Here is a 13,092-nt window from a genome sequence, read left to right on the forward strand (position 1 = left end):
GTCAGGAGGACCTGAGTTCAAATTTGATCTCAGGCACTTAACACTTCCTAACTTTGTTACTCTGGGCAAGTCACTTAACCCTAATTGCAACATCCAAAAAATATCATAGAGCTTTGATGAATGGAGAAGCGAGTCTATTATTTATTTTATTTTGCTATCTTTTGGGTGATGAAGTGGGAGGGGATTTGGTATTTTGGTAGTTGCTTTGGAATTTAGTCTTATAGAGTCTGGAGACCTGGAAAGGTTAAATGACTTGCCAGAGTCATATAATTAGTATGATACATATCATACTGGGATGCTGAACTTGGATTCAGCTTTTGTTGACACTTAAGACATTTCCATTCATTGTGTTATTTGGTTTCACTTTCTTTGCTGATTCTCTGGGATTTTCTAAGCAAACAATTATGTTGACTTGTACAGAAGGATAATTTTGTCTCATCTTTGCTACTACTTGACATTTATTTACCTTTAATGTTACTTTCTGATTGCTTTGGCTACTATTTCAAGAATTGTGTAAAATGACAAGAGGGGGAAATGGGATAATCCTTGTTTTATACCTAATTGTATTGAGGAAACTCATTCATTTTCCTTTACAAATGAGTGAAACGGGAAACTGAGGACTTCTCAGAGTAATTCAAGACTCAGCACCAAGGCTGAAGAAGAACAAAAGGCTTTTTCTTCCAGCAGAAAACTTCTGAGATATAACCCCTTTACCTTTTACTCAACTGCTTAGAGTTGAGTAATAATTACTCAACCTGACTAATTATTTAATGACTTGGAGATATTGTGGAAGCCTCCAAAATATCTCTATTTGTTGATTGAGAAAGCCTGAGGTAAACCAAGTCTCCTTAGTTACTTTAGAAACCTCTGTGGCTTAATGGATTACTTACCTCTAAATAAATCTCCTTATTGTGAGGGATTATGTGGTTTCTCATAATATCATTAACTAAGGTAGATTGAACCTATAATCTAAATTTTAATTTATGAAGGTCTGTTGGGTTTGGGAAAAATGAAATTCTTTGTACAAACATTACAATAGAGTGCTCATATCAGCTCCAGCAAGCTTTTGCAAACATTGTTAACAAGCTAACTGCAATAAACTTAAGCAAACACATTTGCAGTAAGTCAACTAAATTGGTTTGACTAGAATTTAGCAAACCTTTACTACTTCCACCAGCAAGTAGTGAAATTAACCAGATTAAAAGGAGGTGGAGGAGGAGGGGAGGAGATGGAGTGGGGAAGTTGTGGATTCCTATGACTATTTAATCGCTTCTGATTCTGTAATCAGTGCTCTCCTCTCTCTGAGAACCCAGTGAACCCAGATTCTAATAAAGCTTCTGATCTTCACTTAGAGATCTCTGAGTACTCATTTTGGGTTAGGGGTTGCCAGGCAGTTATCCCACACATAAATATGCTTATTTTTATTTTAAGTTGTATTAAGGATCATATTGGCTTTTTAATCATATTAAAGCTTTTTTTAAATACTTGCTATTTTTAGAGTTTTTAACATAAATGAGAAAAAAATTATATTTAAAGTCTGTTTATAGCTGACTTAATTGTGTTATTTTGTGTTAGTGTGATTAATTATATAAATTGTTTTTTTCAATTTGAACCATCTTTATTTTGGTTTTAGTTCTTACGAAGCCTTAGTGAATTTTCTGCTCTAGTGAACTTTTCTTGCTAGGAATTTATTGAAAATTTCTTTACAAAGTAGCATATATTCTGAATGTATATTGTTTTTGGCCGCTGACAATTCCTTTTCACACAGAAGTGTTAAGTGTTTCCTGGCTAACTGGTAACTTGTGTTAATCAAATGAAGTATGTTTAGTAAATTTTGTTGGTGTTTGAAGCTGAGATTACAATGTCATTGAAAAAAGAAAAATGATTATAAATAAAATTTTGTACACTTAAAGAACCCCTCAATCTGTGATTTCACCTGTTTTGAGGCCATTTCTCTCCACTCTACTATGCCATAATGACCCTCCTAACCAAACCAAAAAAAACTCATGGATTCAATTGTCATCTGCATGCAGATGATTCTTTAGCTATCCGTCCAACCCCATCCTTTCTGCTGACCTCTAAACTTTAAGACTTTCACTTGCTTTTCCAACACTTCAGCCTTGGATAGCTTATACTCAGTATGTCCTACATGGAACTCATTTTTTTTCCTCCTAAACTGCCGACATTTGCAAACTACCTTATTAATGTGGTGGATAGTGCCATCCTCTGTCTTCCAGGCTCACAGTCTAGTTTTATCAACTCCTTTCTCATCCCCATAGCCAGTCTGCTGCTAGGACCTGTATATTTCACCTTTTTATCATCTCTCAAATGTGCTCCCCTTTCTCTGTCTTTGATACTATTATCCCATCCCCACTACCCGCTTTGGAGGCCTTTAAAAGCCCCTTATTCTTTTGTTGTTATAATTGGCCCACTCCAATTCATCTTTCATTCCTTCACCAAAGTAATTTTCCTAAAGTGCAAGTCTGACCATGTCAAAACCCCTATGTCCCAGTCCCCACTCAGTAAATTTTTATGGTACCCTAGGAATAATCCAGTTCTTTACTCTTTTCTTCTTACAGTTGTTACCCCTTGTATTCTTTGATCTAGTGACACTGGTCTCTTTGTTTCTTGAACAAGAAACTCCATCCTTGATCTTGGAGCATTTTCTGCATTCCTGCTTCCTAGAAAGTTCTCCACCTTTTAGCTTCCCTGACTTCCTTTCTTCGTACTGTCTGGAATTTCACCTTTTAAGGGAAGCTTTTCTCAATCCTTCTTAATTAGATTGCTTTCTCTTTGTTAATTATTTCCTATTTTATCTGGTATGTAGCTTGTTTGCAGATATTTGTTTAATGTCTCTTCCATTAGAATATGAGCTCCTCAAGAGCAGGAACTCTTTTTTTCTTTGTATCCCAAGAACAGCAGTTTTTGACGTGTAAATAGAATGCTTAATAAATGCTATTGACTGACATTTAAGATAAATTATATAGTGCTATCTCTAATTAGAAAAAATAAGTTAAATAATAAAGTGATTAATAATATAAAAAATTTCCTCTACTCATGTTTAACTTGCTGTGACTAAAGGAATAAAGGAAAAAGACTCAACTCTAAAACCAGTTTAAGAACAAAAAGAAATCGTCCTATTAAGAAATCAACAAGCAAAAGAGATGATAAAAAATTTATAAGTAAAACATTTAACAGGACAAAGGTCTCAGTGATAGTAATAATATCACTAGCTGCATATTCGAAATTTATAGCAACTCAACAGTTATTAAAGAAATAAAGATATTTTTAAATTGGAGATTTGTTGATCTTTTTGGGGTCATGTTATGGTGTTGTAATAGAAATTACTATACCCGAGTTAAAGTGTCATCCTAATCTAACTAAAGTTATTTTAGTTAGAATCAAAAATTCCAAATGTCTAAAGAGAAATTTTAAAAAAATGTACTGAAGGGACTCTTTTAACATTACCAAGTTTCAGATTATTATAATTGAAACTTTTGAACCTTGGTTACCCATTAAAAAAAAAAAAACTAAACAGACTGTGTGAGATGCAAAAGCAATTGAAGATAATAGGTGGAAGTTCAGTTGAATTCAAATGAAAAGACCCAAACTGATTCCTCAGTTGAAAAAAATTTATATGACAACTATAAAGTAATTTGGCAGTAATAGGATTTAATGCAAATATTATATCAAAATAAGATCCAAATGGATATGTAATCTTAACTATAAGCAATGGCGAGTACAATAATCATAAAAGAAAAAAAAAGTCCAAATACTATTTGAGAGTAAGGACTACCCTCTTGTTGGCAAAGTTTTTATTAAACAACTATCTGGTTGGTTGGAAAACCACTTCTGTGAAACTATCAGAGTTTCTTTATTATCATAAACTTGGAAAGGGGAATGCAGAATCATCAGAATGTCTAGAAATCAGATTTCTTGAGTCTAGAAATTGAGACATTTTCCAATCCTGAAATGCCTTCTGTTGTCAGTGTCTTTACTTCTGTGGCTTTTCTACTCAACTGTATTCACTTCAACTCAGCCCAGTTTCTGAATCTCTGCCTTGGGGATGTTGTAGCACGATTTTTCTCTTCTTACCCTTTCAGTTTTTATTATTATTTATTATTTTGTCTTTCCTTAGAAGAACGACTCAAAGGCTATATTTTCTTGTATTTTATATTCTCAGGGCTTAGCATCTTGGTTGCCACATATAAGTGCTTAATAAATGTTTTCTCTATCAATATCAAAAGCTTTTGCATAGATAAAATGCAACCATAGTAGGAGAAGAAGCTGTTGAGTGAGGCATAAATTGATATCAAGTGGCATATAGGTAATGATGCAAAAGATAAACCATTCTTCACTACAGATATAATTAAATATCAAATCTTCCAATGAAGAAATACTTTTTATTGACAACTATAGAATCATTTCATTAATAATAAACTTAGTGATTAATATATTTAAACTTCTAAATTAAATACAATTCTCAAGTTTCAGTTTGCTTTCATTAAATTTACAAAGATGTCAAAAGTTGAAAGGCCATTTTCAAATTGTGGAAAGACAGACTAGTATCTCAAGTTTCAGTTTGCTTTCATTAATTTACACAGATGTCAAAAGTTGAAAGGTCACTGTCAAATTATGGAAAGACATAGACAAGTAACATTTTTGGTGGAGTTGTGAATTGTTCTGCTGATTCTAGAAAACAAATTAGAATTAAATTAGAAAAAGCACTCACTCAGATATAGCTTTTGACTCAATACTATCACTATTATATTTCTTTCTCAAAGAAGAAAATATTTCATTTAAAGCAGCAGTTTGTGTGTGTGATCACAAAAACCCAAAAGAAAAATGTCTAGTGATAAGAATTTATCTGAACATTTCATAGATTTTTAAAGAAATAATATTACATATAAAAACAATATGGCAAATTCAGAACTAATGATGATTTATATGAAATGATGCCGAGGGAAATAAGCAGAACCAAGAAGCCACTTTACACAGTAATCACAATATTGTGAAGAAAAAGCAGCACGAAAGACTTCAGAGTAATCTTTGTGCAGTGGCTAATAACAGAACATAAAATAAATGTTGCCAGGTATGGCAAAGGTGATGATATGTTTTGCTATTCCTTCTGTTCTTTCAGCTTTATATATTTTTTTCCTTTTATATACATCTACTTAGTATGTGCGGGGGCAGCTAGATGGTGAAGTGGATAGAGCTTGGAAAAAGGCTCATCTTCAATGAGTTAAAATTCAGCCTCAGGCACTTAGTAGCTATATGACCTTGAGCAAGTCACTTAACCCTGTTTATCCCAAGTTTAAATCATCTTTCAATGAAGTGGATAAGGACATGACAAATCATTCCAGTGGCTTTATCAAGAAAATCCCAAAATAGAGTCATGAAAAGTCAGATATGACTGAACAAGAGGTAAATTAGTAACATATATATATTTTTCTACATCAGACTTTTATAAATAAATCTTATGGATGCCTTTGTTTCAACATCCTAGCAATTTTTACATATCCATTCCTGTCCTAACCCTCTTCCTCTATGCCCAGACTTCTTGAGATTTCATGATAGATTTCTTAAAAGCTAATAAACAAAACCAAAAGACTGACAATATATATAGTGTTCCACATCTATAGCATTTCTCATCTTTGATTAGTCATTATTCCAAAATCATGCTTTACCAAAAGAATATATACACAACAAAATAACAAGCATTTATTAAAAAATGTGGGCTTTATGATATATTGGGTTAAGTAATTGTATATATTCCACTGAGGTGACTATTTCTTTCAGTAAGGAGTTCTGAATTTCAAGTCAGAAATCTGAAACCTGAATGCTGATTGTTACCTAAAACAAATCATTTAACCTTTTGGATTCAGTTTGCTCACCTCTAATTTGAAAGGATTAGATTGGATTAGTTTTCAAGTATTTTGGTCTCATTTGTACTCTTAAAAATTATTAAGGAACTGACAGGGCTTTTCTATTTAGTATTTAGTAAAATTTAAAAGTATGTACTTATTAATTAATTTAAAATGAGAAACCTATTTTCCTATTAGTACAAACACCTTTTTTTAAATGAAAATGAGTTTTTCAAAACAATTAGGTGAAAAAAGTAACATTGCTTTACTTTCCCTCTTTACCCCTCCAAACTCAGATATCTGGCTTAATATAAGAAATTGGATTCTCATATCTGCTTCTGAATTTGATCCATTGCAATATATTGTTTTGGTTGAAGTCTAAGAACAAAATCTAGCCCCACACAGATATATAGTTGGTCAAGGAGGAGTATTTTAATAGCTTTTTTCACATAATTATTAATATTCTTTTACATTACATAAAAATTAGACAAACAGTAGATTCTTATAAGTTAATTTTAATTATTTCAGTGTCCTTTTTTGCACTAATACAGTAAAATGCATTAATTTATCTTGTACTTTGGATGAATCTTTTATCCAGAAGTGTTTTTAGTAATACCACGCACTGACCATTTGAAAAAAGATTGAGATATACAGATTTCCAAATAATAGATATTTTATCATACAATACCAAAAAACCCCACATTCATTAATAGCAGCATTGTTCTCCTTAATAAAGAGTCTTTAAATATTGAAAATTTAACAATCTAAAAAAATAAGTTTTCCAAAATTTTAATTTTCACTTGAAATGACAGGTTTATTTTTGCTAATTTTTGTGAAAATGTCTGTCAAATACTCACATCTGCATCACCATGGTTTTATAAATTTTTTCAAGTAAAAAGTATATTCCCATAAAAAAGGAAATAGTTCCAATAAAAAGTAATCACTTCCAATTTGAAAAATCAAGCAATTGCGTAAGTGCTTTTTTCTCAAGATAACCATTATATGGTATAAATATTTTATATATACTTCTCAATTCTTCAAACAGTATATTGAAAAGATGTGTATTCAAGTTCAATATTTAATAAAAGTAATCATATTATTTCATCAAAGACATTTTTTAAGTGAAACCAGTATTTAAAAAGTGTTAATTTGCTCTTATTTACTTATTCATTTATTCATTCATTTATACTTAAGTACATGATACTGAAGAATATTATCACTAATATTATAATCTGGTGCCTGCCACTTACTTGATTTGAGCTAAGATAACAGCAAGTTTTACCTACCATTGTATTTGCATCATTAGTACAGATGTCAGCTCACCTGTTCTGGACAAACCATGAGATTGAAATATTAACTATGTTTAATATTTTTAATACCACTTGAGTGTGTTGTTGCCAAATATGTATTTAGATGAAGATATTTCCATGATTTATTGGTGCTAATGACAGATTAAAACAAAGAAAAATAAGTGCCTATAGATATACCTATATATAATACCTATAGACACATTCATTTGTAAAGCAAAATTCTGTGGACAAGATAATAACTTCATCTTCATGTTTGCAGCTGAATCTTTATTTCATATGTCATACAGCCTCTGGAAAACCCCAGTGTGTAAATATGAAAGGGTGAGAGTGATAAAGGCAAATAGTGCTTTAATATTATTATGAAAATAATTTGAAATTTCTGGATCTAGAGCATTCTCAATAGTGTGGACCATACTTTGAGAATCACTGGGCTAGATGACATCTCAAAATCTTTAAATTCAAAATTGATGATGTGATTCTCCCATCCTTTTAAAAATGTTTTGACCTTTCAGCCTATTTGAATCCTATCCATACATTAGGACTAGCTAATTTTACCATCTTCTGAACGTCTCTAGCACTCAATTTGTAAAGTAACTGATGGAAATGTTCTCATAATAATTAGAAAATCAGAAATTATTATCTCTTTTGATTTTCTTTTTATTTTGTTAAACATGTCTCAGTTATATTTTAATCTGGTTTGGACAACACTTAAGCAGCCCATAGAACCTTTTGATATAAAATATTATCTCATTTCATTTATTCTAATGCTTAGTTTTATTGAGTGTGTTTTTATCTTTGCAACTGGATTGCAAGGTTATTTGGGGCTGGAAAAGTAAATTATATTTTGTATCTTTTCATAATGTCTTGTCCCATTGATACTGTTTTGCTAGAAAACAAATCTTATTTTTTTAATTAACATTTTATAGCTCCCTTTGCAAAAATTCTCCTGATGCCTTTTTAGAATATAGTCCCAGTAATGGAATCTCTAAAAGTCTTAAGTCTAAAAGTATGAACAGCTTAATAACTTTATATACAATTCCAAATTATTTACTAACATAGTTGGACCATTTCATTGCTCCATTTCACAGTGGCTGAGGGAATTTTCTTTCCCCCATATTCTTCTACAATAAATTTTCCCAGTTCTTGCCCATCACTGCTTACTTGGTGTGTATGATGCCTTTGGGCTTTTAAAATTTTCATTTTTCTGATTTTTATATATCTTGATCAGTTTGTAAAGTTGCTTATAGTGTTTTAAATTTCTTCTTAAGATGACTTTATATTCAGGGTATCTTGGAAAATAAGGGTGGTTTGATTGCTCTCAAGGGGACGATTAAAGGTAGTCTTGGTTTAGATGGTTCCAAATTTCTAGCCAAGATTATTAAAGGTAGTTGAGGCCCATAAAGCAATAAACATTTCTTGACTATAGAGAGGCCTTATTTGAAGGCCAGGCTATTTTGCCTATTGTTATGCCACAATTCTCTTTAATTGTCCTGACTCACTTTCCCTGCACTAGTTTCCCTTACTGTCCTGACTCACTTTCCCTGAATTTTCTATCTCAAGTTTCCTTAACTGTTTTGCCTCAATCCCCTTAGTTGTAAACACCCTCCCCCGACCTTCCCTCAGTCCATTAAGACTGAGAACCATTTGCTCTAAGGTTATAAATTATCAATATAAGACTCAAGATAAGGGGGAGATCAGACTTCCTGACTCCTAATTCCTTCTGTCCTCAAGAATTTATGACACCATCCCTCTAAAATATTCCAAAAGATAAGACTATCCCGGACACCTTATTGACATCTTTACTTCTGTTTGTTCAGACATCCTGACTCTGGCTTTTAGTAAGAATTTATAGCCTCCTCCCCCATCCTGACAGAACCAAATGAATCTGTGAAGATATTTTCCACTTCTGTCCCCTTCTTTGTTTGTAAAAGGTATAGAAGGATTTGGGATTTTCCCATTCATCGCTGGATACTTTGAGACAAGAGTTCTGTCCAGTCAATTATGCTCTCCAATTAATAAAATATTAAAAACTCTCTAATCTCTCTCCTGCCTCAGTTTCTCCGGCATTATATTAGCTCCTAGTAAACAATTTTGATCTTTCCAACTAGCCACCTTCTCCTTTCAAATAGTCCTTTTCTTGTCATGAGGGTCTTTGGCTTTATTAAGATGGTCAGAGTGTGGCCCCTTTTGTTAAAAGGTGATACATGTCACTAAATAAACTGTTCTCTTGCCCATAGAAAATATAATTATTTGCCTTTGTTGCATTTTTTTCTCTACAGTTTTAGATGCTGGACTAAATTTTTCCTCCACCAACTTTCCAGTTTTTGTTCTTATTGAGTAGAGTCCTTGGGGTTCCTGAATAATACTTAATGTGTGTTTTTTGTTTCTAGAAAAGGTCATTTAAAGACGCAAAATGGAATAATTAGGAGTTTATATGATAATATAAGGAGGACTTACAAATTAATTACAAAAATTTTAATTGAAATAAGAGAAGAAAGTAACTGGAAAGATTCAGTGTTTATGATTGGGTAATGCTAATGTGGTAAAAATTGTAGCTATATCAATAAGGCAGGTAGGTGGTGCGATATATGGATGCTCTAGGCTTGCAGTCAGGAAGATCTGAGTTCAAATCTAGCCCCAGATACTTTTTAGCTATGTGACCCTGGGCTAGTCACTTAATCCTGCTTGCCCCAGTTCGCAAAATGGGATGTAATAGCATCTACCTCCCAGGATTGTTTTGATGATCAAATGACATAATGATTTTAAAATGCTTAAGTTGTCATGCCCAACATATGATAAGGCACTCTATGGATGTTAGCTTCTGTTGTTTTTTAGGCATGGGAATTCCTTCCATTGTGAAAGATAGAAACTTTTCCATATAAATGTTAAAGATTTGCTTGAGTCTCAGAAAGGTAGTGATTGTTCTGTAGCTACAAAACTAAGTGTCATGGGAGGTATTTAAATCTGTCTTTATAAGTTCTCCACTTTGTTTACTAAGAGTTGCAACTTCTCTGTAAAAATACTATCCAAATTATTCTGTATGTTTAGGTGTTATAGTAATCAAACTTGCAAAAAATATACTTTATAGAATTAAACAAAATGATAAAAATCATTCAAAAAAGTAAAAGGTGAAAAATATTAAATATTAAGAGGAAAGTAAAAGGGGGACTTTGAAACTTCCAGTTTTTTCCAACTACATTTCAAAGTAGTAATTATCAAACACATTAGAAATTGAATAAAATCTACTAGATAAAACATAATTTAATTTTGTTTTTAATCAACACTAAATAGAGAATGACATCCCAAATTACAAAGAAAAATTTTATTTTCTAGTAGAGTAATAAGGCAAATGGTAAGAAATTCCTGTAAATCTGAAAGGATTAGATTGACTACAAAACTGCTCAAAATGTCTTTTAGAAAGATACTGGCTTTTCTTTCCATCTGTTTCTGAAAAAGAGACTTTTAAGGATGCCCTCTAATCTCTTCCCCTGCTCATTGGTGGCAAATGTTCTTGTCTTGATTTTCATTTGAAATCTATGATCTTTCATAGATTTTTGAGAATCTTTTTGAGAAAGAGTATATCAAAATGCGAAGATGGTTTGGATGCAAAAGTTATTTCTTTTGCTAGTCCTGAAATCCCCAATCTGCTTTGCTTCTATAGCCAGTATTTAGATATCAACCCAAGAAAATTAGAACATTGTGGGACTGTCTTAGAAAACTTGTACAACTGCTGGAAATCTCAATTGATTTGGTAGTGTATATTATCCTTTTGGAAAGAATATACAGACATACCTCAGAAACATTGCAGGTTTGGTTCCATGCCACTGTAAAAAAAAAACAAATCATATGACTTTTTCTTTCCCAGTGCATGTAAAAGTTAAATTTGTACTATTAATCCTATTAAGTGTATAATAGCATTATATCTAAAAAATGTGCATATCTTATTTTAAAAATATTTTTAAAGCGTTTTTAAAAATGCTAACCATAATTTGAGCCTTCAGCATGTTATATATTCTTTATGCTTGTGAAAAATTTTGCCACAATATTGACAGCTGCTGATAATCAGGATGTTGGTTACTTAAGACTAAAGTTAAGACTAAAGTTTGACACTTTCTAAAATGAAACAATGAAGTTTTTCCTCATCAATTGACTCTTTTTCATGAAAGATTTCTCTGGAGTAGAATATGCTGTTTGATAGCATTTTTTTACATTAAAAATTTTTTTTTAATTATGGTAGACAATGAAGCAATATTAATTTGAACCTATCTTCACCAAATATTGTAAAAATGTTTTAATTTAAAAAAAACTAAATTAAAAAAAAAGTTAAATGAATTACAGGTAGAGATAGATAGTAGTACTATAAATGGGAAATTTTAATCTTCCCCTCTCAGAACAAGATAAATCTAACAAAAAAAATTAAATATGAAGTCAAGGAAGGAAATTGAATTTTAGACAAGCTGGAAATGATAGAAATCTGGAGTTAAATGGAAATAGAAAGGACTACATCTTTATTAGGACATAAAAGTTGTATAGTTAAAAAGTATCCTTTTCAGATCATAATGCAATATGCATATTTAAAAGATCACATAAATATTGGCTGAAAGTTAATTGGAGATTAAATAACCTAATCTTAAAACAATCAGTAACTTCTTTAAAGAGAATGACAATCATGAGACTATGGAATACAACAAAAACAGTGATCAGAGGAAAACATGTGTGTGTATATGTTTGCATCAATAAAATAGAGAAAACAGATTTATAATTTAGGTATATAACTAAAAAAAAAATCTACTAGAAAACTGAAAATCCCCAATTAAATACTAAATTAGGAATCCTAAAAATTAAAGTTGGATTAAATAAATTGATTAAAAACCCATTGAATTAATAAATAAAACTAGAAGTTGGCTTTATTAAGGGGGGGAAAAGTAGGTGAGCAATTGGTTAATTTGATTAAAAAAGAGAAGAAAACCAAATCACTAGTGTCAAAAATAAAAGGGGTGAATATGTCACCAGTGAAGATAAAATTAAAGCAATTATGGGGAACTATTTTGCTCAATTATATGCCAATAAATTTAGCAATTTACATGAAATAAAAGACTTTACAAAAATATAAATTGCCTAGATTAGCAGAAGAGGAAATAAAATGTCTAAATTGATCTATTTTAGAAAAAAGAAATTGAACAGTTCAATGAGCTTATAAATGAGCTTCCTGAGGAAAAAAAAACCAGAACCAAATGGATTTACAAGTAAATTCTAGCATATATTTAAAGATCAACTAATTCCCATATTAAATAAATTATTTAGAATAGTGGGAAAAGAAGGGATCCTACTAGACTCCTTTTATGAAACAAATGTGATTTTGATAGTTAAACGAGGAATAGCAAAAAGAAAAATAAAATTATAGACCAGTTCCATTAATGAATATGGATGCAAAAAACCTAAATAAAACATTAGCTCAAGGGTTACAACAATATATTATAAAGATTATACCTTGTGATCAAGTGGGATTTATACTCAGGAATGCAAGGATGGTTTAACATAAGGAAAATAAGAATTTTATCAATAGATGCAGGTAAAGCTTTGGATAAAGGGTAACACATTTCTTTTAAAAATGTTTGAAAGTGTTGGCATAAATGAATTTTTCCTTAAAATTATAAAACTATCTGAAACCATAAGCAAGCATTATTCATAAAGGTGAGATGTTAGAATCCTTCCCAGTAAGATTAGGGTAAAACAAAGGATGCCCACTGTTACCTGTATAATTGGAAATCATAGCAGCAACAGAAGAAAAAAAGATTGTAGAAGGAATTAGAATAGGGAATGAAGTAATAAGACTATTACTTTTTGCAGATAACATGATGATATACTTGGAAAATCCCAAAGCTGAACTAAAAAGTTTGGTAGCATTTTAGTCACAG

General features: G+C 31.3%; 1 protein-coding gene across 6 annotated transcripts in view; it reads left to right on the top strand.

Moving 5' to 3' along the window:
* The window catches only part of SPIN1 (spindlin 1), a 227,362-nt gene that overhangs the window by 167,850 nt on the left and 46,420 nt on the right, over positions 1 to 13,092 (top strand). The window lies entirely within an intron of this gene.

Source organism: Antechinus flavipes, chromosome 1 (assembly GCF_016432865.1).
Source record: "Antechinus flavipes isolate AdamAnt ecotype Samford, QLD, Australia chromosome 1, AdamAnt_v2, whole genome shotgun sequence".
NCBI classification, from domain to species: domain Eukaryota; kingdom Metazoa; phylum Chordata; class Mammalia; order Dasyuromorphia; family Dasyuridae; genus Antechinus; species Antechinus flavipes.